Here is a 26776-nt window from a genome sequence, read left to right on the forward strand (position 1 = left end):
TGCTTCGCCCCTTTAAGCCAGTCCCGATAAGGATTCCTAACGTGTGTGCTTTGGCATAGAGACGTTAGTGTTACAGAATAAATAGAATTTTATTGCTTTTTTTTTGTATTTATATTTACATTGTTTGTTTCCTTTTCCCCTAGTATGATTATCATTTGATTTTAACGGTGTTCAAAAATAAAGAATAGAAATCTATTTAAACATACAAGAGTGGAAATAGAAACTCGATGAAACTCTCTCCCAATCGGCATACGATCATGTTTAACGCGCTACAAACCTTGACAATATTTCCTTCTAACTATACTACAATGCCATCACATACACAAAGAGAGAGAGAGAGAGAGATGCGAATATACGTTTCATTCAGTAGAAACACAATCCTGAGAGATGGCCCTTGTTATTACTTATTAACAGAAGAAAACGAACTTCGGGTTTTCTTTTGACTTGCCAGATTCTGTTTATTCTACACAACTAATTTAATTTATGCAATTCCCTCCCCCCCTTAACATTTCATCATGATTCTGCCCGAGATCCTTTCATCTTATCCAATTGTACAGAAAGAATTCTTAATAAACGTCTAGGAAGCCAATCTAAGATTTTAATGACAACCTTGGAGTTCTTATCCGAAATTCAAATCAAGAATTTGTAAACAACACGCAACTCTACCATTCGACTGTTGCATAATTCTAGGAAGCATCCAAATGAAGTCAACCAGTCACGCTTAAATAAATAATCAACCAAGTGAATAGCTTATGCATGAGATCTGTTATTATAATTCTGTGCAGTTATTGTAAATATGTTAAATATGGGCAAAGATCGGTTGCAGTTAACCTGGGCAACTAATTTTTCATTTGTTTTGAACAAATGCTGATAAGATGGTGTACGAAGATAAATTTAGCAAAAATCTAAACAGATATATGTAATAATAATAATAATAAGTCTGTGGTTAGTCACACATGACCAGATTGTCAGCAAGAAGCCTTAAAAAATTTTGAGCTTCACTATAAAGAAATAAAAGCATAATAAAATTATTTATTTATAAACAGATACATCTGTATTTTATAAACGTATGATATTCGTATTCATTTCGAATCAACCTTTGTATTTTAATACATGAACATTAATTAAGTTCAATTTTTGTATAATTTTTGGACTATCTTAGAACAATTTATACAATTATTTGGCTGTCTTAGAATTTCTAATGCATTTAAATTTCATGCATGGCGATTATCAAAAATACGCATATTTTAGATGTCTGTGTCTACTAGATCATAATCTTCACCTTGCATTTCTGTTTCGTATCATTCCAGCTAAAACAGAAATGCGTCCTTCGAAGCGGATATGACCTGACCTAACTTCGATTCTCGCCATAATCAGAGAAATCTTTATATGGACTTTTCTTCAAAAGTGGCAGATTTTTCCCCTCGCAGAAAATTAGGTTTTTCGTTTCAAAAATCAGCCAGAGAACGCAAGCAATTAACAGACAGTCATAGAGAAATTATTATTATTTTGAATCTTACTACTAAATTTACCAATAAGAACGATTCATTTATACTAAAAATGAATAATATTTCATGAAAAAATCTTTGAAGTTATAATTGAAAATTATAGTTCTGAGAGGAAAAAAAAAAAAAAACTAGTTATTGCAATCACATTATTCCGATGTTTTACAAGAAGCCCGGCACAACTCTAGAGATCCGAACGAAATCAAAAGAAATCAAGTCTACTATATTACGGTTGGAAAAAAAGGCTAAGAAATGATATAAAACAAACAAACATTTATTCCTTAGCAAATATTAACATATCGACACTAACAATTAACGCCATTTCGACTGAAGGTAATCGGAAAATGTAAATTACCAAAGAGATGGGGAAAAAATTTCTACGCAGACGTTAAAGTCAAAATTAATCATCAAATGACAACACAGCTCAAATTAATTTGGTACTTCAAGAATAAACAGAAAATAGCATATTTCAAAAGCAGGCATCAGAGAAGAACTAGAAAAAAAATAATAATTACGATGATGACAGAAGGAAATTGATGTAAAGACAAAATGGAATATAAAGATATAAATAAAAAGATAACAGAAGAAACCTGGCAAAAGGTAGATCCAATAGATATGAGGAAATTGCAGGATAAAAGACTCGCCAATGATGACAAAAGAACGAAGTGGATATTTAATTTTAAAAAAATAACATCTTACTTGAGAGAGAGAACATAAAAGAAAAATTAAAATTCATCAAAGTTTAATCTGTTTAAACCATTAAAAGGTGAAGATATGAAATGTGTTTGGAACGGATAAAATCTATCAAAATATGCTAAGGACGATGAAGCTGAGGGCTTTGCTTTTCCGAGGGAAGCTTGTAATCTCAACACCGTTTTCTGGACGGATGATGTCAGAAAATCAATTTCAATTCCTATTCCGAAGAAGTAACGAGTTACAGCATGTTCCAAATCTGGAATAATGAGTTTAATGAGCTAAGCGATCGACCCTTATTCAGGATTATCATTCCAAGAATGAAATCAAAGATTATGTGGAAATTCCAGACAAACAAAGTGGATTACAAGCAGAGAAGAAAATAAAGAGAATGAAACGTCAGAAGTATATCATAAAAATACCGAACTCATCAAGAGCCGTTTTATTTATGACGACATTAAAGCATTTGACATGGTGTAGAATGGATAAAGGCACCTTGGAGAAAAGACACAGATGAATGGACAAAACACATTTTATGTGTACTATAACAATTATAATTTGTGTGTGTGTGGCAGGAAATGCCTTAAGAAATGTCTGAAAGTTGCTAAACATTGCTATAAAAATAATAAAATAAACAAAAAATAATCAAATCTGTCATTTTGATTCATTTTTAGGAAATACGATTTTAGAGTAACTATTTGTCACGAATACTAATCAAGCAAACAGTTAAATGTAGGTTATTGAAAACTCAGTTTTTAGCATCTCTAGAGTATCAAATGACACCGACTGGAGTACAAAGTCGTGGCAAATGCTCTCAAGATTAGTGCTGGCGCTTCGGGCATCGAGATGAAATTTAATGGAATCAAACATCTCGACAGATGAGTTGAAATTTGGTATGTGACCCGAATGTAAGTTTGTTATTATAACAAATGAAAAGCGATATAAACAGTCGAGTAATATCAAAGAAACTAGTTAATTTAATGTCTGTAAAGATGCTACGTTTTTTCTGAGGAATTCTTCGATCAAATGTTTTTTTAAAATTCATTAATAATGAATATTCTGACTGATTTCTATTAATAGCAAATGAGTTTTATTTTAGGAATATTATATTTGAAGAAGATGCTATTTTTTTATTAAAAACGAAATCACTATCTCGCATAGTACTACTATATAGCATATTTGTTTTTTTTTTAATCTAAGTTAAAATAACATTTTTAGTAGAATTTTAAAAAATTAATGGAATTTTGCAGAAAAATATTATGAATAAAATTTCATTTAACATATTTAATAGAATTTTAAAAAATTAATGGAATTTTGCAGAAAAATATTATTATAAATAAAATGTCATTAAATTATTTTTATGATACTCAAACACCGTTTTGAAAATAGCATAATGATTAATTATAAGCATTCAACATCATTTGTTACTAGATTAAAAATATTGCAAATTTTATTGATATATTTGGGTTGGGATTGGGTTGTTGTTTATTCATAATTAATTCGATAAAAAAAGATAGTAAAAAAAACTTATAACTTCTCTACGATGGTACAAAAAATATACCTATTACTCCATTTAAGAGAGATCTTATTTCAAACAGAACGGAAGATAATGAAATTATTGGCCAAAAATGGAATATTAAATTTTATGTGGAAAAATGTTGAGTAGAAAGTTTATATAAGAAAATTATGGCGATTATTATAACAGGAAAATGCCATGATAATGCAATGATTCGATTTAAGAGATGTGAGTGTAATAATTCAATGTTTTACACAATGTTAAAATTAGCGACGATTTTCTTACGAGGGAATTAAAATGAAAATTATATTCAAAGCCAAATGAAATAATCCCATTATGTAGATCATGGCTGATTAGGTTTTATTTGAAGTAGAAATTTCACTTAAAAAAAAACATTATTGAATATTCAGAAAATATTTATATTAAACCATATTGGTTTTGTTTAAAGAAATACTAATAAAATCAGAATGAGATATGAGTTCCAATTATGGATGTAAAAATGTAATTTCTCTCATTAGATTATCTTGGCCATTGATGGTTGATTCCGATACAAGCACACCTACACGGAATAAGTCTCTTTAATAATAACAACAAATGCTGCCAGTTTAACACAAATAACGACTAACCTACCGTATTTGGAATTCTGAGTGTTCATCTCTGTTGTAATTTTTTTGTATTAAGAAATATGATTAGAATTCAAGGTTCTGAACAAGTCAATCACTTAAATAGCAAATGATAAGAATCAATGAAGCTCCTTGATAAATAGATACTAAATTAGGATTGATATTTATTAAATAACGAATAAATAGTTACTAAACTAGGGCTAAATACTTATATATGGTAATATTAAAACGAGATATTAATATAGCTATTAAGAAGATGTTAAAAATAACATTACTATATTAATAGCGTCATTTAATTTAATTTTTAAATTTTATTAATTCAAACCATCTGTAACAGGAGTTGTCGATTAAAACATGTAATGAATCACAGCTCTCATTCTATTCTGTTTAATGGAAGTTGTGTAAAATTAAGTCGAAAATATACAGGAAAGTTTCATTAACATAAGCGAACAATCTAGAGGTAACAAATATGTGGTGACACATCTTATGGGATGTGTTTCTCCCTTCATTAACAGCATCTCCTTAAGCGTCCTCCAAAGACGCACTTCGCACAATATATGGAAGCAGCCCATGCACCTAAAATTAGCTCATTATTCTAACGTTTACTTTAAAAAAAAATAACATACCACTTGAAAAAAATAAAAATAAATTATCTCTCGTTCGTTTTAATTTTTTTTTTCTTTCGAAAGAATGCCACGCTACCGCTAAAAATGCTAATGGGCATGTTTGTTGCGGTATACTCATGTCATCGCACAACAATGGATTTGAAGCGCATTGTATGCAAATATCCATTGTTGCAAGACAGCAATAACATTCTATTGTTAGGCCACTCAACAGTGATAGGCACTATAGTGATAAAGCAAGGCAATGTAGGCCACTTGTCTTGAAATACTCGTTACTTAAAATAATGTTAAGCATAGTTAAATATCTAATTTTCCTTCACATGTTTAATGTATGCATAACAGATACAGGGATTACATCCCAAAAAGGCTAAGCATTGAAATTTCTACGATGAGCTACTCTTTATGTTTGCTCAACTAGATGCCACTTTCAACCCAGCAACAAAAACAAAGCTTTTTTTGTGCATCATTTGCATACTTTAATTAATCCCATAAAAGCATAGGAGGAAATAAAAACATAAAAATCAACATCTTAATTTTTCCGTACATCGTGTACCTATGAAATACAAGTAGCAAGAACTGCTTCTAAGTGTAATTATGCACAATTAAGTAATGGTAATCATCTTCTCAACAGTACAAAAGAATACAAGAAAGTAAAAACTTAATCCTTCAACTGTGACGGCTACTTGAAAAATAATCTAGAGATGGTTTTCTATCTAACCCACCCCAAAGGGGAAAGACAAAAATGAATAATCGTCTTATTAACAAACCATTCAGCTACAAAACAGATGAAATGTCATCTTACGAGGAATACTACATTTACATAATTCAAAAAGCCATTTTTTTTTCAGATCGAAATGAAAAATTTAATCTCTCTTTACAAAATCCACTGATTCTGAGAATGAAATATTTTTCAAATCTCAACAACAGTTGTTTATCTTTTTGTCTATTTTTTCATCATTTTCTTTAGAAGGTTTTCATAATGCATATCGAAATTACTTACTGATGTAATTAACATTAAGAGTTCAGTTTAAAGGTTTTAATTTAGAGAAACCACGCACGTAATTTTCTTTCTTTTTTTTTTCCTCTTTTATCATAAAGAAAGTTATGGCTAAACTGCTTGGAAATTCTTTAAAAGCAAAAGAAATACGTTGGATTTTGGCTTTCAAAAATAATTAATAACAACAGTGTTATGGATTCTTGAGTTCTATATAATAACCTTTTTCCCCATCCCTCTCTTTCCCCATCCCTGTTTACTAAATGTTTAATTCAAGGCTAAATTTGTATTCGGATACGTGTTTGTATGTGATAAGACATCACTGCAAGCATATATATAGCGCTGTTTTTTTTTTCCTTCTTTTTTTTCTCTCTACTCTTCTTCCTGTCTGCGGATGTCAAGATGGAAACGTAAGGGGCCATAAGGGAATAGGATAATGAAGGACATCTTAGACGCTAATAGTAGGCTCTCTCAAATACATACACGCACACGCACCAAAAAAAAAAAAAAAAAAAGCAATCAGATAAATTAGATCTCTTAGGAGTTCCTTTCCTGGTATTGCTAAACTCGACGAAGCTGAGACCAGAATCAACATAGATGATATGTAGCTAATAAAAGAAATGTATTAATTGCACTCCCACTTTATTTTTATATTATAAGTGGGCGGAATGATGGGGAAAAACACTGTATACATATACTATCAATCTGATAATATTCCTACTGGTGTATTTCATTTAAACTTTCATGACATATTAAATAGCCCACTAATTACTTATGAAAACATTAAAAAATAAGTCGCTAGAAATAGAAGAGCAGTTTTGAAGGTTGAATAGAAAGCTGTGTATTTGGATATGCAGTTAGTTTTTTTTTTTTTTTTTTAAGATTTAGGCATTTTTTTCTGTAACTTTATCAAACATCGTATCCAGTGGCTCGTTTGAGTTTTCCAGGAAGACTTTAGAAGAACCTTGACTAATCTGGTATACCAAAGCGTCTCCTGGTCATGATTGAATTTCCCATGCGATTCTGAATGCCTATTCAAAAAGCGAATCTTCTTATTATCAGTTCGCTTCCATTTAAAATACTGGAAATTTCTAATCACCAGCACGGATAGCTCCGTAGTTTATTACGGAGTAATAATGATGCTGCTTCTGGTCCTTGGGGTAGCGAAGGGAAAAATTAATACTAAACTAATATAACATGCACGCTTATTTTGAATACTAAACATTATATTAACATACTGGATGACGATTCTGTGTTGCCTCCTGCGCATGACTGTGGCTGCATGTTTTGAGGGGTTACATGAAAATTCATCGACAAGGCAATTCATCGAAAGACAACTCATCGAAAAGACAATTCATCGAATGAAAAATTTATCGAACGAAAATTCGTCGAAAATGCAATTCATCGAAAAAACAATTCACCGAAAATTTTAAATTTTCGATAATGTTATGATAAAAGTGATCCATTTAGAACAAAAACTGAACCGTGCAGGACAGCTTCTTGTACTGGAAACTTCTACTAATTCCGCTAAGTCAGAGAGTTATTGTAATACATAATTTGGACACGTGATTTCTTTGTTGCCCCGAATATAGCTGAACTGAAAACTGGAACGGTTCGACATTTTCTTGTAAAAGTTTCAAATAGCGAATCTAAGTAAAATTCATCCCATAATAATTGCTGTATTGAAGTCGCATGTTACTACTAGCGACAATAATAATAATGGAGCCTGCGTAGTTCAGTCGGTATAAACGAAGCCGTTTAGTTAGAAAGACCTGGATAGTTGGAATCCCTTTTACGACGCGCATAATTTTTATCAGTCCTGTTCAGCTAAAGGTAAGTTAGCAGGCATAATACGGAGATGGCCGGGCTTTTCCTCCCGGAAACGGGCAAATCAGTCCCATGAACAGACATGAAACAGTTATCGGACAAGAAAGACTATAAGAAACAACCATATTGTTCTATAATTTTTCCCTATTAAAGTAGCATTGCTTTCTCCCTATGCACGGTTCGGTTTTTGTTCTAAATGGATCACTTTTTTTCATAACATTTTCGAAAATTTAAAATTTTCGGTGAATTGCATTTTCGACGATTTGTCGTTCGATGAATTGTTCATTCGATGAATTGCCTTTTCGATGAATTGTCTTTTCGATTAACTCTCCAGATACCGTTTTGAGGATATATAGGAGGGAAAAAAGTCACCAGCACCGAGCCCCAATCTGAATTCTGTTAGAGAGCACCTTTGGAAAAGAGGTCAACCTTTGAAAAAGAGGTTAAGAGTAAGCTGTCCTGTCCGTTTTGTTACGAGAATGGATCAAAATAACTAATTTCTTATTACTATGTAGTGGAAAGCCCATGAAGGAGGCATCTGTAATCGCGACGAATTTGTGAAGAGAAACAGTTTTTGAAACTCTTAAGTCCGAATAATTTACACAAACAGAAAAAAAAAAAACTGTTTTTTTTTTTTCAGTACTTTTGGTTGCTTTTCCACTGAATTAGCATTGGATCATTCCTCGACTTACTGTTTAGCCTCTAATAACAAGAACATCTGATGCCAAACAGGCGACGCCATTTGTGAAAAGACCCGAGTTCAAATCCCGCTAAGGACTCCAAGAACCTTAATAAGGGTTTAAACTGTTGGTGAAAAACCCTGTCATCTCATAAGAAGACATGAGGGTTTCGGCCATAATTCAATACCAACTTATAGAGGAAACACAATTCATAAGAATCCATTTTGAAAACGACAGAAAATGCCAGCTTAGTTAAAGAAATTAAAAAAAAAAAAGAATCAAAGTAATTACATATACATGGTGATGCGTGTGTGAGAGAGAGAGAGAGAGTTAAAACAACACGGGAAAAAAAAAATTGCAAGACAAAAGTTCTGCGATGCTATCACTGCTTGGCAATAATCGTAAACCAAACTATAAATACCATCTTAGGTTGTTTTTTTGGACAAGTCACCACAAGAAGTTAAAGAATGTTAATCCCTTACTGTGCTCAGTGAGTGAAAGAAAGAAGAAAACCTATTCAAACATATGAGTCGCGTAAGTGATACTTTAGTAGCGGGGAATATGTGAGAAGAACAGTACGGCATAATTACACATTTGAACACCGTTGCACACACACACACACACGCACACACACATTAGCGATTCGTACTATCGTTAAACAAATGAATGCTCGTAAAAACTTCACAGTGGATCATTTACAAGCCACCACTGTACAAGAAAGGCGTGGGGGGGGGGGGATAACAGCATGATGTTTGCTTCTGTGTAAAGTTAATGCCCGAAAAGAGTTTGGACACTCATTCCATAGAAACTCTATTAGAAGTTAGTAAAAAAAAAAAAAAACCTATTAATGGGAAGAGAGAAATGTGACGAGAAATCTTAATGTGACAGTTTTGATATGTTAAAAAGACAGAAGAGAGAATCCCACATAACCAACTTCATCATTTCAAAACAAATAGCAAAATATATTTCAAGATGACTTAAATATAAAGGACATGCGCTCTCCAATAGCACGTGATCAGCTCATTTATTGAGAGCCCAAACAGATTTGTCAGTAAATAAACATTCCATGAGATGTCTTCAACTATGTGTGTTAGTAGCGTCGAAAGATTGTGAAAATATCGCACATCGTTCGACAGGAATGAATAATAAGAGTAATCAGACAGAACAAAATATAAAGGTATTTTAATGCACAATCGCTAATAAAAGTCGAATTAGTGTTGTCAATTTGAGCTGCAGGTGAAAACTAATAATCACCCATATACAGTATTAGAGTGTCAGTTTACCAACATACGATGCTAAGAATGACATCGAGTTCTGGCAGTACATGTTTGCGCAATAATTAATAAGGTTGACGATGTCAATTTTGGCAATAATGAAATCAAGTTGTGTGTCAATCGAAAAACGCAATGGGAGAGAGTAAAGCCTAACAAATCATAAGCATCTAACAGTCATTACTTGTATTAATTAAATACAGTTTATATAACATACGTGTTTCTTGTAGGACAATATAAAAATTAACAGGATTATGGAGATCCTCATGTCATTCGAAAGCCATTTAGAGTTACACATACAGATATTTAATTAGTCGATGACAGAACCACTATTGTTCTGTAACTATCAATATATTCATATCAAATGAAACGTCCTTCATTTTTCAACAGCGACCTCTGGTGATAATTTACAATCTCCAACGTTTCTTTTTTTTTTTTTTCGGTAATATTATGACCTATAAATTCATTTATTGTATGCGTGTGTAGAAGGGGAAGAATTTCCCTACAAGGCATTTTCCATTCTTTATTTGTACAGTTTTGAAGATCAAAGCAATTAATTAGGTAGACATCATTACTGCGTTAACCACTTGAATCTTGGCAAAAAGAACATAAGAGTGGCCTTTTATGTGTACATCGACGCAGCGCACTTTTGTCTAAAAGTGCACGCACTCCCAGTGGAATTATGTGCTTATCTTTGATGCCCAAATAACAAAACACTAGCTTTGATATGCCGCCTAACTAAATGGATGCACTCATCCTTGCAAGGAGTCACCCGCCATTAGTCTTGCTAACAATCCTATGAGAGATCTTTCAAACGTGTGTTCTCTTTCCACTCGCTAATATTTCCTGTTTTCCCGCTAAAAGATGAAGTGTCAGCATTTTGGATAGTACGTCCTACAGGAACAGTTATTGTTGGATGGTAATTCTTGGATGTTCCTTATATTCACTACAGACTTTCTGACACATTCCCTGTATAACCATTAAAGCATGGAACAGACCTCTACGTATGCATTTAAATTTACTATGTGATCTTGGCTGTTCTGTCTTGTGTATTGATAGTGGTATAATTAATAGACCTCTGAATAATACAGGCAGAAGTTGAAGCACATACAGTCTTCCAAAGTATAATAATACATATTTCAGTATTACTGCAAACCGCTGATTTAGGCAAACGATCTAGAAAAGCACTCTCGACAAATGTAAAGCAGTTCCAAACACACTTTGACCTCACTGATATACTTTGTCGTAAATTTAGTAGTGCATATGTTTAAGTCCGGATATTTACGAGGCATATTTCAGAATATCTCAAAGGACAAGCCAATGCATTGCAAAATTTGTACATGAACTTTCATTGTTGGGAAAAAAAAAAGGGGGGGGCTCTAGAAGGCAAATTGGCGAAAATTAAGCATGCTGTGTCTCTTTCTTAAACAATGATAATATTCAAGCCCAGATCAAAAATCCACTTACTCAAAACATAACTTCGCAAAATGAAATTACTACAGTGTCGAAAGGAAGGATGATACTCTTATGAGATTTCTGCCCGGCCTCTGAAGAGAACCAACAGTTCGAACAAGGTGACACCCATGCCGTAGACTGTATAATCAATAAGCTTTTTGGTCAATTTCGGTACTTTTAATTTTTTAAATATTTCGCTATGAAAGAATCGTGGATTTTCAATATTCTTTTATTCAATAACAATATACATGAACTGTTGTTATTCGGCTGAAGTTTGCTACGCAATAGAATATGCACATCAAGAAAATTAGCCAAATCATGTTACTGTTTAGATTGGTGTTTTCATCAACCACTGTGTCACGAATTGGAGAAGGCCAATTACATGCTCGTGTTACAAGTAAATGAAATACACAAGAACCAAGATGGACTCTTTCCAAGAAGTAATACTCCTGTTTCCATGACAACGGTAAGATCTGCTTACGTGGTGAAGTGATCGATTGTTGTTTCATTGTCGAAAAGTAATCAGTAAATTGATAACATGCACGTTAGTATTTCACAACATTCTTTATTGAAATCAAACTTACATCAGAAATACACTACGTTGAAAAAAGTATCCGGACATTTCTTGTTTATGAATGAAATATACTGATATGTATGGTCCTGACATCACACGTGGAATATACTGCTTACCTAATCTGATTGTCTAATCCCAAATTATATTCAGACGTCACATTTGAGTTACTTTCTTGTGCTATTTCCCTCCAGCCATTTTGTTTCTGTTTATGGAGGGGGGGGGTTAGAAGATTGACAATAACTTTATTTTCTTCTCTTGAATCATTCAGTCTTATTGAATATTCTCCATCAACATGATGATGAAGACACGTAGCCTAATAAAAAAGGGAAAAAGAAAAGTTCGAGGCTGGTCATATTGCCCAATAGCGCTCTGAACGCATGACCTCGCAAAGTACTACTTACATCTCATACAAGATCTCATCTAAGCGTATTGCTATGAGATACGTAATTCGTGGTCAGAATAACAAATCCATTTGTTTAAGAAAGATTACATCCATCCATCATGTAATCTTTCTTAAACAAATCCATCCATCCAATTCTCGTCTCTAGTTGAGTCCCCTAATTAAGGGCTTTAGGTAATTTAATGCATCTGGCTTGACACTTCTTTGTCTCATCCCCCTAAGGGCGAGTATTTTTGTCTGTAGGTATGTGTGCATTGCCCGGTTTGCATGTTTCGAAAGACGAAAAACTGGAATTTCCAAGAGAAATTCACCTTCACTTCCCCATCCACAGTATGAGACAGACTAGCTCACCTTTAACCGAAAACCCCTGATGAAGGCTCCTCGCGTCATACATAGGATTGGTCATTACAACCCAATGGCTCCTTCAAAACCAAATGAGCTACGGAATCCCCCAAAGAATGTATCACATGTACCGAAGTAAATCAAAATGATCCTGATAGTTTCTCAAATCGAAAGTGCAGTACATTCTAAGATGAATGGCTATTTGGAAATTCTAAGCCTTTTTTTTTTGCAACCATAAAAGTTGATATCCATTGGCACTTTACCATACCAATGCACCAGCACATTAAGTTTGACTTGTTCTGCAATGTTTAGCCAACCACAGTATCCCATTAGTGTAACATCCTGCATACTCGCTGACCATGTCGCATCCGAGGTCTCTGGATAAAATTTGCATAAGATTGAAAAGTGCTTTTAGAAGGCGCCAGAAACTCAGGAATGAGTATATTGGTTTAAAAAAAGAAAAAAAAATCTAGTCTGTAAGGGAGATTCTCATTTCCAATACGTTTTCATGATATACAGCATGTTAAACGTAACTTAATAGCTGTTAAATCCACTATTAGGAAACTACAGTAGGAAAAAAAAGATATAAAACTGGTTATATATCATTAACTATATCACTGCTAATCATTATAATGTCAGCTCACATTATAAGAGACATTTTCTGCTGGATTTTTGTAATATTTACAATCAGAAGTATTATTTTTATTGTTCTGGAAGTTCATTATTTTCTTTTAACATTCTTGAAGAGACGTGCAGAATACTCTCAACTTCAGGACCAGTTTCAAGATTTTTTTTCTTTTTTTTTTTTTTTCAGCCAGTTGTTTTTCGCTGATGACACGAAGTCGTTTGGTTTTTTGGTAACCAATTTCCCTGTCAACCCACCTTCCGCGTTCCACAAGGCGAGGCGCCAGCTTTACGTTTTACTTTGTATTTCAGTAGCGAATAGCACACAGCGGCTGATTGGAACGTTTTTTTTTCTTTTCTTCATTCCATAATTACTTTCACTTTTACAAACTCTTCTGTTGTTGTCGTTTTATCTGCAAAATTCTTTTTGAAAAAAAAAAAAAAAAACAATAGAAATAAAGAATGTCTGCTGTTATGTACATACCTTCCACGTCTAATCATTGAGATTAATGTTACTATTAAGTCAACAGAGATGTTTTATTTTTTTAAATATATGAGCTAATGGGAAAACAGCACTGCTAAAATCTTAATATTAATCGCAGTTACTTGAAATACTATCCAACTCTCAATATATAAATTAGAAAATAAAAAAATACGGTATTAGTTTTCACTGCTGAAAATGCTTGTCTATAGCAATGTGACAATCATAAGGTTTTTCGTTCTTGTTATCGGCAGTAAATATAAATTGGTTTTTTTAAAATGATTATTGGTTCTCGTCTGCTAGTTTTACAAATGAACTGAATAGAAATCGGCAGTATATTAAGAGTGATGGCAAATGTACTTGAAAAGTTAATCAAAGATAGAATTCAGAAATGGATGAATAAGAATGTGGCAGTCTATATGAGAAGCAGCATGGCTTTTTGAAACGTAGGTCATGTTTGAGTAACTTACTTTTTATAATAGAGTGGCGGCTTGGGGAATAGGCACATTATGACACTGCTCGATTTTGCAAAGGCGTTTGATAGAATATCGCATGGAAATTGTAAACTGGAACAAATGGGGATGAATATGAAACTGGTGATATGGATACGAGTGTTGCTGACGGATAGATATCAAAAAGTGGTATATTGACGAGCAGAATCCAGGAGAAAGCAGATCATACATTATTGGGTAGCATAATAGTTAATAATAGATCAAGGCGATTTAGAGAACTGGCTTGTAGGATGGTTTTAAATAAGCTGACAGTATAGGCAAATGATAGCAGTTTAATGTGAAAAAGTGTCAATTTATGCATTTTGGAATGAAAATTACAAGCTGTGTACCACATTGGTGGAAATGTACTGATGAAACTAGGGATTTAAGGGTGTTGGTAGATAAAGTGATCAAGGTAGGTCAGGATTATACTTGATTATTGAAGAATACACTAACAAGCAGAGATAAGGGAGCTTTCATATGACCACAATCGCGATTACCGTTCTTAGGTCTGGTCACCTGATTCAGATTTAGGAGTGAATTGCAAAAGTTGGTTGACATGCCGAAAACAGATAATATGATTGAAGCATTTCATTTACAAAAGGAATTTATAGAATGGAATGCAAAGGAAATATTTCAGCACTTGAATTCGTGGGGACACAACTAGGTATCATCCCTGAAAACTGAATAACTGTAGTCATCAAGGATGTGAGGACTAGATTACTAGATTTTTTGCTTGGGGGAGTGGTGCATGAGTGGAATGCGTTGCCAGATTCTATTCTACTGTTAGTGCTTTGACTTAATAGATTCAAAAAGAGGTATGATTAATTGTGTGGATACTTTGAGTCTCCCGCGATGAGTTCAAAGACTAACCAATAAAGGAGATAATTTCTACATCTCATTTAATGTAAATAGGATTTCCGCCTGGTTCCCAAGTGATTAGCGTATGTGCTTTCCAGCCAACTCCGGTTCAAATTCCTACGTGGGGGGCTTTTATGTTTGTGAAATGTCTTTAGGTAAGCGATGAATTTTATCGCCTGTATGTGAAACTAACGCTCTCCTCTCCCTTAGTCGACGCATAACATCGCTTGAAAAAAAGATCCATGTAAAAATATTTTTAAAAAATAAAATAAAAATTAACCCAAGTATTCATTTACTATTGGTTTGTAACATTTCGTAGCTGTAACATAAAAAAAGTACGAAAATGACTAAGCTTGACTTTAGTAAAATACAATATTGCACAAATTAAATATAAATTTGCTTTATTGTTTTTCTTAAATTAAAATACACAATAAAAAATGATAACTGTTAATCAAGAATCATAGCTAACATCTCTTGGAAAGGGAAATCCCCACCCCCTCTCTGCATAAGAAACTTCCCGTTTTATCGTCTTTTGGTCAAGCTCTGAGTCGATTGCTAGGTGTTTTGTATATTTGTTTCCTCAGTGCCGAAAGTGTGTGTGTGTGTGTGTGTGTGTGTGTGTGTGTGTGTGTGTGTGTGTGTGTGTGATGCTATGTAATCTAAACAAACTCCAAAAAAAAAAATGAGAAAAGAAATAAAAAAATGTTCCTCAATGAAAGCCGAGCGACATTTTAATAATCCTCATCTTTAGATTTTTCTATATTTTGGGAAATGCACCACGTGCGGAAGTCTTTGTGCAATTCCTTACGAAACGACTTCCTTTGCTGTAGGTGAAAATTAGTTTTTTTTTTTTTTTCTCCTCTCCTACAACATTAGAACAAATATGTTCAGAGAAGGTCTCGTTTATACCTGTCAGCCAATGTTATGTCGCAAGTACATAATGGAGATACCCGTAGGCAGATATTCTTTACTTGTGATTACGACCTAGGGATGTTAGAACGAATAACAACACACACTCCTCTAACACACTCACACACGGCAGCGGCGAACAAAACAGATCACCCCTAGGGATTTTCGCTATTTCCTGGTCCGTTCTTTTTGCTCACGTACAACAAGTTGGTGAAGGAGCGTGTTCCGCTACTTTCTTAGCCTCGTCCAATGATCTAAGGCCACGTAATTAAAAAATGTAGCTATTAAGATTAAAGTGTAATTTTTTCTGTTAATATTAAGTGATTGGCGTCAATGTTTGATCTTTAAGTTTAATCACTTACTCTGTAGTTATTTAGCATTAACAAAAAGTCATTAACTTTAATGAGTGCTAACAGCGATAACTTAACTGACGAATTTTTAACATTGATGAACACTGCATTAATAGTAATCGGTTAGCCTTAACAAAAATAATTTTTAGCCAAATACTAAAGTTTAGCGCTAGAAAGCTTCAATTTCAATTGGAATGGACTATATATATATATAGTTAGCTTAAAAGTTTTGGAATTTACCATTTAAGCACTAATAAAAGGCAAACATAAAGGCTTCTGGATCTTTTAATTTTCTAAAACGTTCTAGTAAATATCATTTTTTCTAAATTTAATTATAAAATATGAATGTATCTATAATATTGCCTATGAATAAGACTTTGTTCTTCATAATATAATGAAAAAGTATATAAAATTTGAATTTAACACTAACCAGTTAACAATAGCTAAAATAACATTTTTCTTATAGGACTGATGAGTTAATGCTAATAAAAATTATGCTCCAGCATAGTAATTAAACTTGATATACTACTACTATCGGTCACTCAGGACTTATTCTTTAAAATAGTACTGTTTGTATTTCCCATTTCCCTGACTTTTATCCGAATTATGAATAAATTACTTTAACTTCCTGACTAGTTAGGAAAGCGATTCAAGACATTACATTAACAAATAATCTGTTTCACCATCGCCCTGTTATTTCCAGTAAGCATAAGTACGTTTACTCAATCAATAAAAGAAGATTCCGTTTCACTCAGTTAAAAAAAAAAAAATGAAATTAGACAACTAATAAAAAAAAAAAAATTCGCATTGACTTAGCATAGAGTGGCTCTTATTAAGAGAGAGAGAAAAAAAAAGATAGAAAGAAAGTAGAAGTTTACATTTCCTGTAATATCTGTCGTTCGCATTTGTTTTTTTCCTTGCTTAATAAACTGATTCAATGAATTTCTGTTCAAAAACTTTTGTTTGGCAGCAGCGGTTGTTTCTTTCGTCCACTAAGTCAAGCAACCCAATATCTCAGTGTGTAAGGAGTGCTAGGGAAGCTCTGGTGATCAATACATTGATCGATACTTTCTTGGCATCTGCGTTTAGCTAGCAATTCAGTAACGCAAAACAATATTACAAACAGAAGAACAGCTAAACATCGAGAAGGGGGGGGGGTCATTTATCTTTAGATATACGTTAGATTGGAGGCCAAAAAGTTGAAACCAGAAACAATACTGCCATGCAAAAGTGATGGATAATAGAGAATGCATTTCGAACGCTTTGGGAATCGTCAGGGTGGATGAACGCGCAATAAAACCGAACAGTAAACTTAACATGAGAGTGCGTTTCTGTTAACTTTGGGGATTATCAGATTGAAGTGCCCAACTAAATTTGCAGCCAACTAACAGTTTTGAATTTTGCCAGAACTTTCAATTAATGTTGATATTTGTACTTCGTGATTTTAATGACTACATTATCTCGTATTTTTATTAGCCTTTTAGTCACTATTGAACCTAAAGGATAAATATAATTTTCTTTCCTAACTGTTAATAAAATATATGTCGTAGTGCCTCTCTCACGTAGAGTTCATTTCTCTTTATTAAGTCGGGACCAACTTCATCCGTGAGTACACTAAAATAGCCTCATATTTAAAAAGAAATCGGTGTCATTACATTAATGGGACGGTTAAAACAACCGAGGGGCACTAAGAACTCTTCTGGTAATTCATAACATCAGTGAAGAAAAAAAAAAACGAAATAAAGAAATCTCTAAAATTGCCAGTGAAGGTCTTTCATAGCATCGAAGAACAATATCCGGGTAATTAACATTTCTTTTCCCTCTTCTTTAACGGATTAGGTAAGCACTACAATGTGACACATTAACTTGACCTTTCTGTCTTTCTTCGAAAGCTCTATCGATAGTTCCCAGAGACTAATAAAAATGTAGCCTCACTTGAAACAAAGCGAGAAGGAAATGTAGAACGAAGATAATATAATTTATTTCATTCGAATGACACAGCCGCAGGGTTATCCTTGTGGGATTTATTACAGCTTTCATCTTGCCAGGGAGTTTTTAAAATCCCAAGAGTGATGTGCATGCAGCAAAATTTGCTTGCATTTGTGTTCCTGGGGTAAAAATGGCTGCAATTTGTTCTCCTTACCAGAATTTCTTGTTTTCCACCTTTCATCTGACAGCAATAGGAGAGGCTGGCAATGTAAGCGATGCGGGGGAAAAAATATAAAAGGAAAAAAAAAAGGGAATGTACAGAACACTCCAAGGTAATTATGATTAAACATGCACTTATTTTATTCTTTCTTTTTTACGATTGTAATGTTAATGTGGGAGGGTTGCCTTAATTTCACGTAAGGTGTGCGTAGAGGATACCGACCTTTAATTTATTACATAAATGTGGTTGGATGCTTGAAATTCTATGTTTGCTTTTCTTTGTGGTTAAGGGTGGGTTTCGATTCTGTATATATATATAACTTTTATAAAGGAAAAAACACACAAACGTTCAAACAATGTCCCCAGATAACTTCCTACTAATATTTGCTTGAATTTCTCAAAAATATTTTAAACATTATAAATCAAGAACAGAAGGATGGAATGATTCGATCTTTCCGCTATTAACAAAGAGCTTCCCTCTTCAGTTAAATTTGTGTATGGAGGGGAGGAGGGCAGGTGTAATGTCTATCCATTTTCCGAAGACAGCTTCCTTTATCTTGATGCTAATCAGGCTATTTGATTGACATGGAGAGGACGAAGAAGAAATTCCTTATCGCACTCCTGTCACCACTCGTTGTATCATAGATGATAATAGTTTTTTTTTCGCTGCCAAACCCTTCAATAATTTAATATAGTTATTAACATGGTCAAATGACTAAGTTTCTAAAAAAAATGATCACTTATATGACTTAGAGAATAAACGAGCTCCATCTTAGCCGTTCTTTTAGTTGAACTTATAAATTTCTAATTTGGCTATTCCGTGTCACCTGCCAACCTCTTCCTTTTAGTTGCAAATTGACTCAGACACTTGCAGCGGTGACAAAAAATGGGAACTTTGGGTGTTGTCCCAATTAATTTATCATCTTATGTGTTTAAAAATCCTTTACTTAGTTTAGGCTTAGACATCGACCTTCTATTGAACCTGTCATTTCTCCCAAGCTGCACATCATCCCCCCCTCTTACCTCCTCTATTCTATCCCCTTCCCCCCCTCTCATCGCTAGCTCATTTACTGCCTATAAAGATGTGACACTTTCCTTGGCTGCAGTCGCAAAGGGGTTGATGTAAAAGCAAGTTTGATTACTTTCTTAAGATTTCCGCAGTAGTTGGGAAGCAGCTGCTATGCCATTAGGAGCGAAGGGACGCTGTTGCAGGAAGATCCGGAAAGTTAGATTAAGACCGTAAGAATGGAAGAGTGTCATTCAAGAAGCGGAAGCTGCCCGAGATCACACATTAATATATGTTGATAGCAGACCACCGCAAGACTCATCATTGCTTTTAATCTTATACGACCATGAATGCATGGCGGTCAATAATCGGAGAATACTCCCACTGTGCAAATGGTAACCAGGAAACAAATCAACGTAGTGACATTCCAATAGCTTGATGTTGCGAGCCATGGAAGAAATCAACGATGGGATCGATCCATTTGCTGGCCCTTGATGTCATTCCAACATAGTATTTCTAATTTAGCGGACATGTTCCTTTTACAAACGAAATCGATAAAATCAAATTTGAATCACATTTCACTCATGGACAGTTGTAATACCATGGGTCCATCAGTGTCGGGGGATAAAGGCATGTATGTGTGTGTGTGTGTTGAGTCATACAGAACAGCCTGGTATTGATCCGGGCCAAGTTTCATCTCCAAATGCCTTCGGGGAGTTCATAAAACAGACACGGTAAAGACAGAAACCACCGAAGCATGCTACCATCGCACAAAGAATTGGCTCTAGCATGACGTTATTTTCACCCTCTAGTCTGATCAATAACCTTCGACAGTTTTGCCTCCTGCAACTTTACTTTGAAATTAAACCTCCGCCTGTAAATTGAGAATCCTTGACGGTGACACTTTTTGTACTGAAATGTTGTGAAACGTATACAGTTTTTTTTTTCCTCCTTCAGCTCCGTTAACAGGACAATAGTACGCTTTGCTAACTGGATAAGTGTTGCAGGTCAACTCGTTTCATGCTGGCTACTAACTTGGTTAAAGGAGAAAAGTCAATTCCCATGATACTTTTCAAAGCTTTAGATCCGTTTACGTAAAAAATTACAGACTTTTCTTTCTTTGTATAATTTAACATTGTAGAACCAATACCAACAATGACGTGAGCACACGTGACAGATATCAGCTGGTGGTAGACTATTGTTAAAGTGGTTCTGTATCTATGGTTACGTTAATAAAATGCGATTAATTGTTATCAATTGTCAAACACAAGTGATTGTGTTTCCTGCTGTTTGGAATTCGAATCATTGTTTAGGAATTCAAACGACTGTTGAATCCATTGTGGCATTACATGGAAACAAATATTAACTGATACTAATGTTTGGAATGTAGACATTACTGTGATTCTAGAGAATGGCTTTTGCTCATGTCGTCTTCCACAAATGTACACAAACAAATGAAGAGAAATAAACGAGTTTGTTAGAGTAATATGAACCGTGTTGTTTTTAGGTGAAACAGTCGATCCACCTTCATTGGCAGAAATCAAAATAAATAAAATAAAACTGGAAAGTTGAAGTCGCAACTGTGTTGTTTTCTGACGTCAGTTACAGGATGAAATATATTCAACTTTTGCGAAATAAACCTGTATTGTGAAACTGAGTAGAAAACGGGGATCTTTTTTTACGACTCCAATCATTTACACTGACCAGCTGTATTTCGAATGACCAGTGTAAGGGAGCCTTCTTGTGTATAGACGTAATACGATTCTCTCTCTCTCTCTCTCTCTCTCTCTCTCTCTCTCTCTCTCTTTCATGCACACACACACACACACACACACACACACACACACACACACACACACACACACACACACACACAGAGAGAGAGAGAGAGAGAGAGAGAGATTGGTCGACGTGCGATTTGTCCTGCTTGAGCAAGTTACCGACGGACCGTAAAGGTGCTAGCCGGAGTTTTGTCTTCTTTGGAAGAGTGTGTTAGGTGACACTACCATTTATCTTACGAACAGACTGGACTGTTATCTCAGTGACGTGGCAAACACACGCCGAGTAAGCAGGTAAAAGCTGAGAAAAGAAGAAAAAATAAATAAATAAAGAGCCTTAAAAAAAACATACCGACATCTTTTGCAGATGGGAAAAATAAAAATAATCATAAAATCCGAGAAACAGAGCGCCGACCTGCAAGCCACACATCGTTGCAGCGTCTTCCGCTTTATTGAGGTGAATCGACGATTTTCAGCTTGAGAAACGAAAGAGAAGTACCTTGTCTCAAAAGGAGACAGGAGAGCGATGAAATTTTTGAATGGCATCACTTCTTTTAGAAATGGAAAAGCCACCGTTACTAACGATAAAGTAACACGTTTGGACGGAAATAAATTGGTTGAAGAGAGGTTTTCCCTGGAAACGATTACCGAAAGATTAAACGAGAAAGTATTCGCTGTAGACAACACTAAACCAGCTCGAAATGAATATAATAGAGGAAAAATTATTTATACTTTTATATTGCCATTTGGTGCCTTCGGTTTATTTGTAAACATGTTTCACTCGTTTTAATGATATAATATAATGTCAATCATGCAATATTAATTATAAAATTTAATATTTCATAATATTAAATTAAACATCCGTTAAATTGTTATTATACTTCGTATTCGTATTATTTTATTGCGTTAAGTACCATTACACATAATCCTATAACTGTTATTATTATTTTATTTTCTTATTTTATTAATATTAATTAATATTATGTATGTCAATTTTATGACCATATTATTAAGTTTTAAAATTATAACTGGTGTTGGAGTTATTTTTAGAAAAACATAATATTTTTTCATAATCCTCTAAAATTTTTAAAAAAATTTTATTTCTTATAATACTTATAATTATATTTATTAAAAAAAGAATTATACAGATTAAGTAAAATAAAATAAATCAGAATTATAAGTCTTTGGGTAAAAGAAATGAACTTGTTCCAAGAAGTTGTCCAATGTAGCTTTTGTCTGTTTCATTGTTTTATTTATTGTTAGTGGTTTGTATGAAACATATGCATCGAAATATTTCATCTAAATATAATTGAATATGAAAATAAAAGGAAATTAAATCTGGAAGTTTCTTGCATTTATTTTATTATTTTATTATTTTTTTGCTTTGGCGTTTATATCACTGAACGGCATAATATTTATATTTTCGATTTTTAAATTACAGTAAAAAATTGTGTTATAGCTGTTCATGCTATCAACCAAACGAAAGTGATCGAACTAAAATGCTCCCAAATTTCTGCCCTAAAGGAAGCCTGAAAATAATATCATTTAATATTGAAGCTTTCTCCAGTGTCAAGCAAGATCTCATTGCAAATATTTGCAGAGATAATGACTGCGATGTGCGATAATGACTGTGACTCTGCCTGCAAGAAACTCACAGAGAAGAAGGTGCTGCAAGACCTTACATCCATGGCATGAAACGCATCAAAGAAATATCCCACGATAAATATGGCAGTGCAATATTTACAAAAGAGAACTTGTTCCCATCATCCATTGACTCAACGCACAACAGAAACATTGAGATTATTACGATCCCATTTAAAAATATCTCAATCACCTCAGTCTATAAACCACCAGAAGAAGCGTTCTCCTTCTCTGACATCCTCCTCAATAATAATGCATACATGACTAATATTGTATTAGGTGACTTTAACAGCCATAGTGTTAACTGGGGTTACACAAAGTCCAACGAAGTTGCTGAAAAATGGGCTGAAAACCTTTCTCTAAACCTGATACATAATCCAAAACTCCCTGCATCTTTCAACAGTGGCAGATGGAAGCGAGACTATAACCCTGACCTCATATTTGTTAGCTCAAAAATATCCAACATCTGTGTTAAAAAGGTTTTAAATCCGATTCCACATACTCAACATAGACCTATAATGCTTCGATTCAACCCAACAATTATGCCTAACACCGTCCCTTACAGACGACGATTTAATTTCTAAAAAGCTAATTGCAAGAGTTTCATGGAAGATCTTGACCGCTCCATAGAAGAAGTCCCTCCAAATCCTCAAGAGTATCCAGGATTCATAAAAATACTGAGGAAAATCTCCTTCAAACACATCCCCCGAGGATGCCGCACAAACTACATTCCAGTTTGTGCGGTATCCAGGCCTTTCCAGTGACATACAAGCCAAGTATGCTGATTACTTACAACTTTACAACACCAACCCCTTCTCAGAAGAGACTATCCAAGCGGAGGAAAAATTATGCTCCAAGATGGCAGAGGAAAGGCGTTCCTCATGGAAAAAAGAAATAGAAGCCCTTGATATGACCCATAGTAGGAGAAAGGCATGGAACTTTATCAATAGAATTAGGAAGGATTTCACTAAGCCATAAAAATAGGATCTTTTATATCCTGACAAAAAGAGCAGTTGATTGTGCAAGATACTGGAGGAACATCTGACCATATTTATTGTATATAAGTTATGTATAGTTTCCTTTCTTTCATATTTAATTATTATTCCCTGTGTAATTCACCGACCAAATCTAAGCTGTTCTCATTTGTAATGTATCCTAATTTGTTGTAAATCATGTTGTACCACTTACTTACTACTGTACTACTTGTGTTTGGATACGAAATAAATAAATGCAATTCACTGTCTATTTTTATCGGAGGGAAATACGAGGTGAGTTTAAAAAAGTATTCAGATTAATTTAATTTCGCGAAGTGAAGAAAGAGAGGAGGAGAAACAATAAACTGCATGTGGTGAAGAAATAAATGCAATGTAGAAGCTGATTTTCATAATTGGTTAACCTTAAAAGAATCATTTAATAGTTTTATTTGTGCTGTTTCCCAAATGTGTAAACTTTTAGTAATTGATGTCAAATATTAGTAATTTTATTTATAAGTTTTTTTCAGAGTAGTGCTGCTGAAACATCAAATAAATATATAAAAATTTATGACGTATCAATCTTTGTTTTTTTTTTTCAGTTTTATTCCGGGTGTGGTAGGAAAACGGAAAATATATTAAAACATCAGAAATATTTTTCTATACTACTGAATTGTTGTATTTCTTTGCCTTTGGAAAGTTATAAAAATAAGCTGTTATCCGCAAGAATTTTGGTTAATTCTTAGAACATCTCCTAAAGGAATATACTTCATAATGGCCTACTTCATTTAATCTCTCTTCAGACCACGGAAAGAAAGAATATTTCATCTTTATCGTTTGAAAAGTAATTAGTTAACAAATAAAGACAACTAATGTGACATCAGCGATTGCGGAGAAATATCGACATCGCTCGAAATGCCGGTCTCGATTCACTCCTAATGGTTTGAATGCTTGCAATGATTTTTTGTTCCCAGAGAAACATTCTATAAATATTGTTCGGTACAACAAATGATTTGTGTGTGTGTGTGTGTGTGTGTGTGTGTGTGTGTGTGTGTGTGTGTGTGTGTGTGTGTGTGTGTGTGTGTGTGTGTGTGTGTGTGTGTGTGTGTGTGTGTGTGTGTGTGTGTGTGTGTGTGTGCAACAATTCTCTATCAGCTGATGCTATTCCACTGTAGGAAACTTCACAGATGGCATCTATCAATCTATGTATAGACAGGAAAGATTTATATCCACAGAAAGAGAAAGATGTATAGATGGCTAGATATCTTGGTATATACATAACAGAATGCTGTCAATAGTTTCTGTTTATAAAGAAGCAAAAGAGTTATTTGGAATGTTGCTTTTCTTTCTCTTGAAAGAGCAAGTAAATGGATGTAGCCGGCAGAGCAAAAGAAAATAATGTTACATCTTGGAACTTCTCAAACCGTACGATGGATTCAATGCAGATGGAAAGTAGCCATTTGTGGATCAACTGAAGTCAGCTTAAGTGATCGTATCATAAAATTATTTTTTTTTTAAATATAGGAACTACAGGGTGTTCGGGATAAATTTGACAGTTTCGTAAGGAAAAAGAAAATCTTCTTTGTATCTATTAAATTTAATGAATTGACAAAAAAACATTACAGGCAGAGTTAATTACAATACTATCAACAAGATTTACTCAAAATAACCACCATTAGCATCGATCACAGCTTCAATTCTGCTTCGGAACCTCGAACAAGCTGATGCTACAGTCTCCCTGGGAAGGGCCGCAAAAACTGTTTTAATTTTATCCATTAACTGGGCTTTTGTATTACTGGAAGTGCGATTGGTGTCTTTTTCAACTGCGCCCCATACAAAATAATCCATGGGGTTAAGGTCTGGGGAGTTTGGGGGCCAAACATTTGGACTGGTGAAGTCGTAGAAATTTTCAGACAACCATTTTTGACTTTTCCCAGAGGTGTGGCAAGGGGCCGAATCCTGCTGCCATACATACGGCCTACCATTGGCTACCCTTGTTATCCAGGGCTTGACTACAGTTAGCAACTCCACGAACAAAGCCCGAATTCCAATGCCAGGGTTCTTCAACAACTGTTCCTGCAGATTTGCGAGGAATTCTGCTGTACGAACGCAATCAGATCGTCTGCTAGGGATCTTTCTTCTTGCTACATCCTCGTAGTCACCATTGCAAGTCTCTAGTTCATGCCTGATTGTTTTTACTGTATTCAGGGAGCATTGGGCAGCAGTCGTAATATCCTTATTTTGATGGCGGGCACGAATCATCATGATACAAGTTATTCTCTTCCATGATTCAGGTGGGTTCCAGCTATCCATCCTTTCTGACATCTTGTATATGAATGAAGAAGGGTCCAAACTTTTAAATGAAGAGAAGTGTGTGTTAATACATGTAACTTACGGAAAAATATAATTAATTATAAATATGTCAAATTTATCCCGAACACCCTGTATATTCGTGTTAGTTAATTTTTTCTCATTGTTTTCCTCGACCAATGTCGAAATAACACCCGCATGAAGAAATTGCGTGAAGAGGTTCAGTAAAACTATCGCAATGTAACAACTATTACATTATCTAGAAGAGTTATCAATCCACTAACGCTTATCCTCACCTCACCAGCCACTGATATCGCATCCTAGGACAACATTTATTCGAAATTCATGTTTAGCTGCCATTCACTCTATACAGATGCATCGATCCTTTGGGTATATCTCTTTTCTTTATTGCCGGTATAGTAACGGGAACATACATCACTAAGTCTCATTCTAAATACCGTTGTTCCCATATGCATTTCAACATAGCAAATTTTGCACATCGAATAAAGAAATTGACTGGTCATGCACGTGTAAGTCCACTGAAGTATGACAGCTTATTTGAGACGCAATGATATCTTAACTTCATGTACAAATTTAGTCATCATATTACAACAAGGCTCAGTTTTACAACCCGTGATTTACAAATTAAGTCCCAAATGTAGGATGTGTCTACAGTAGAAAGTTAAATGATTTAGTCAAAAAT

General features: G+C 34.2%; 1 protein-coding gene across 1 annotated transcript in view; it reads right to left on the bottom strand.

The window, feature by feature from the left end:
• Nucleotides 1–26776, bottom strand: part of sns (nephrin adhesion molecule sticks and stones) — a 254295-nt gene that overhangs the window by 74892 nt on the left and 152627 nt on the right. The window lies entirely within an intron of this gene.

This window comes from Typopeltis vanoorti, chromosome 2 (genome assembly GCF_054136105.1).
Source record: "Typopeltis vanoorti isolate ZY-2024b chromosome 2, IOZ_Tvanoo_1.0, whole genome shotgun sequence".
NCBI lineage: Eukaryota > Metazoa > Arthropoda > Arachnida > Uropygi > Thelyphonidae > Typopeltis > Typopeltis vanoorti.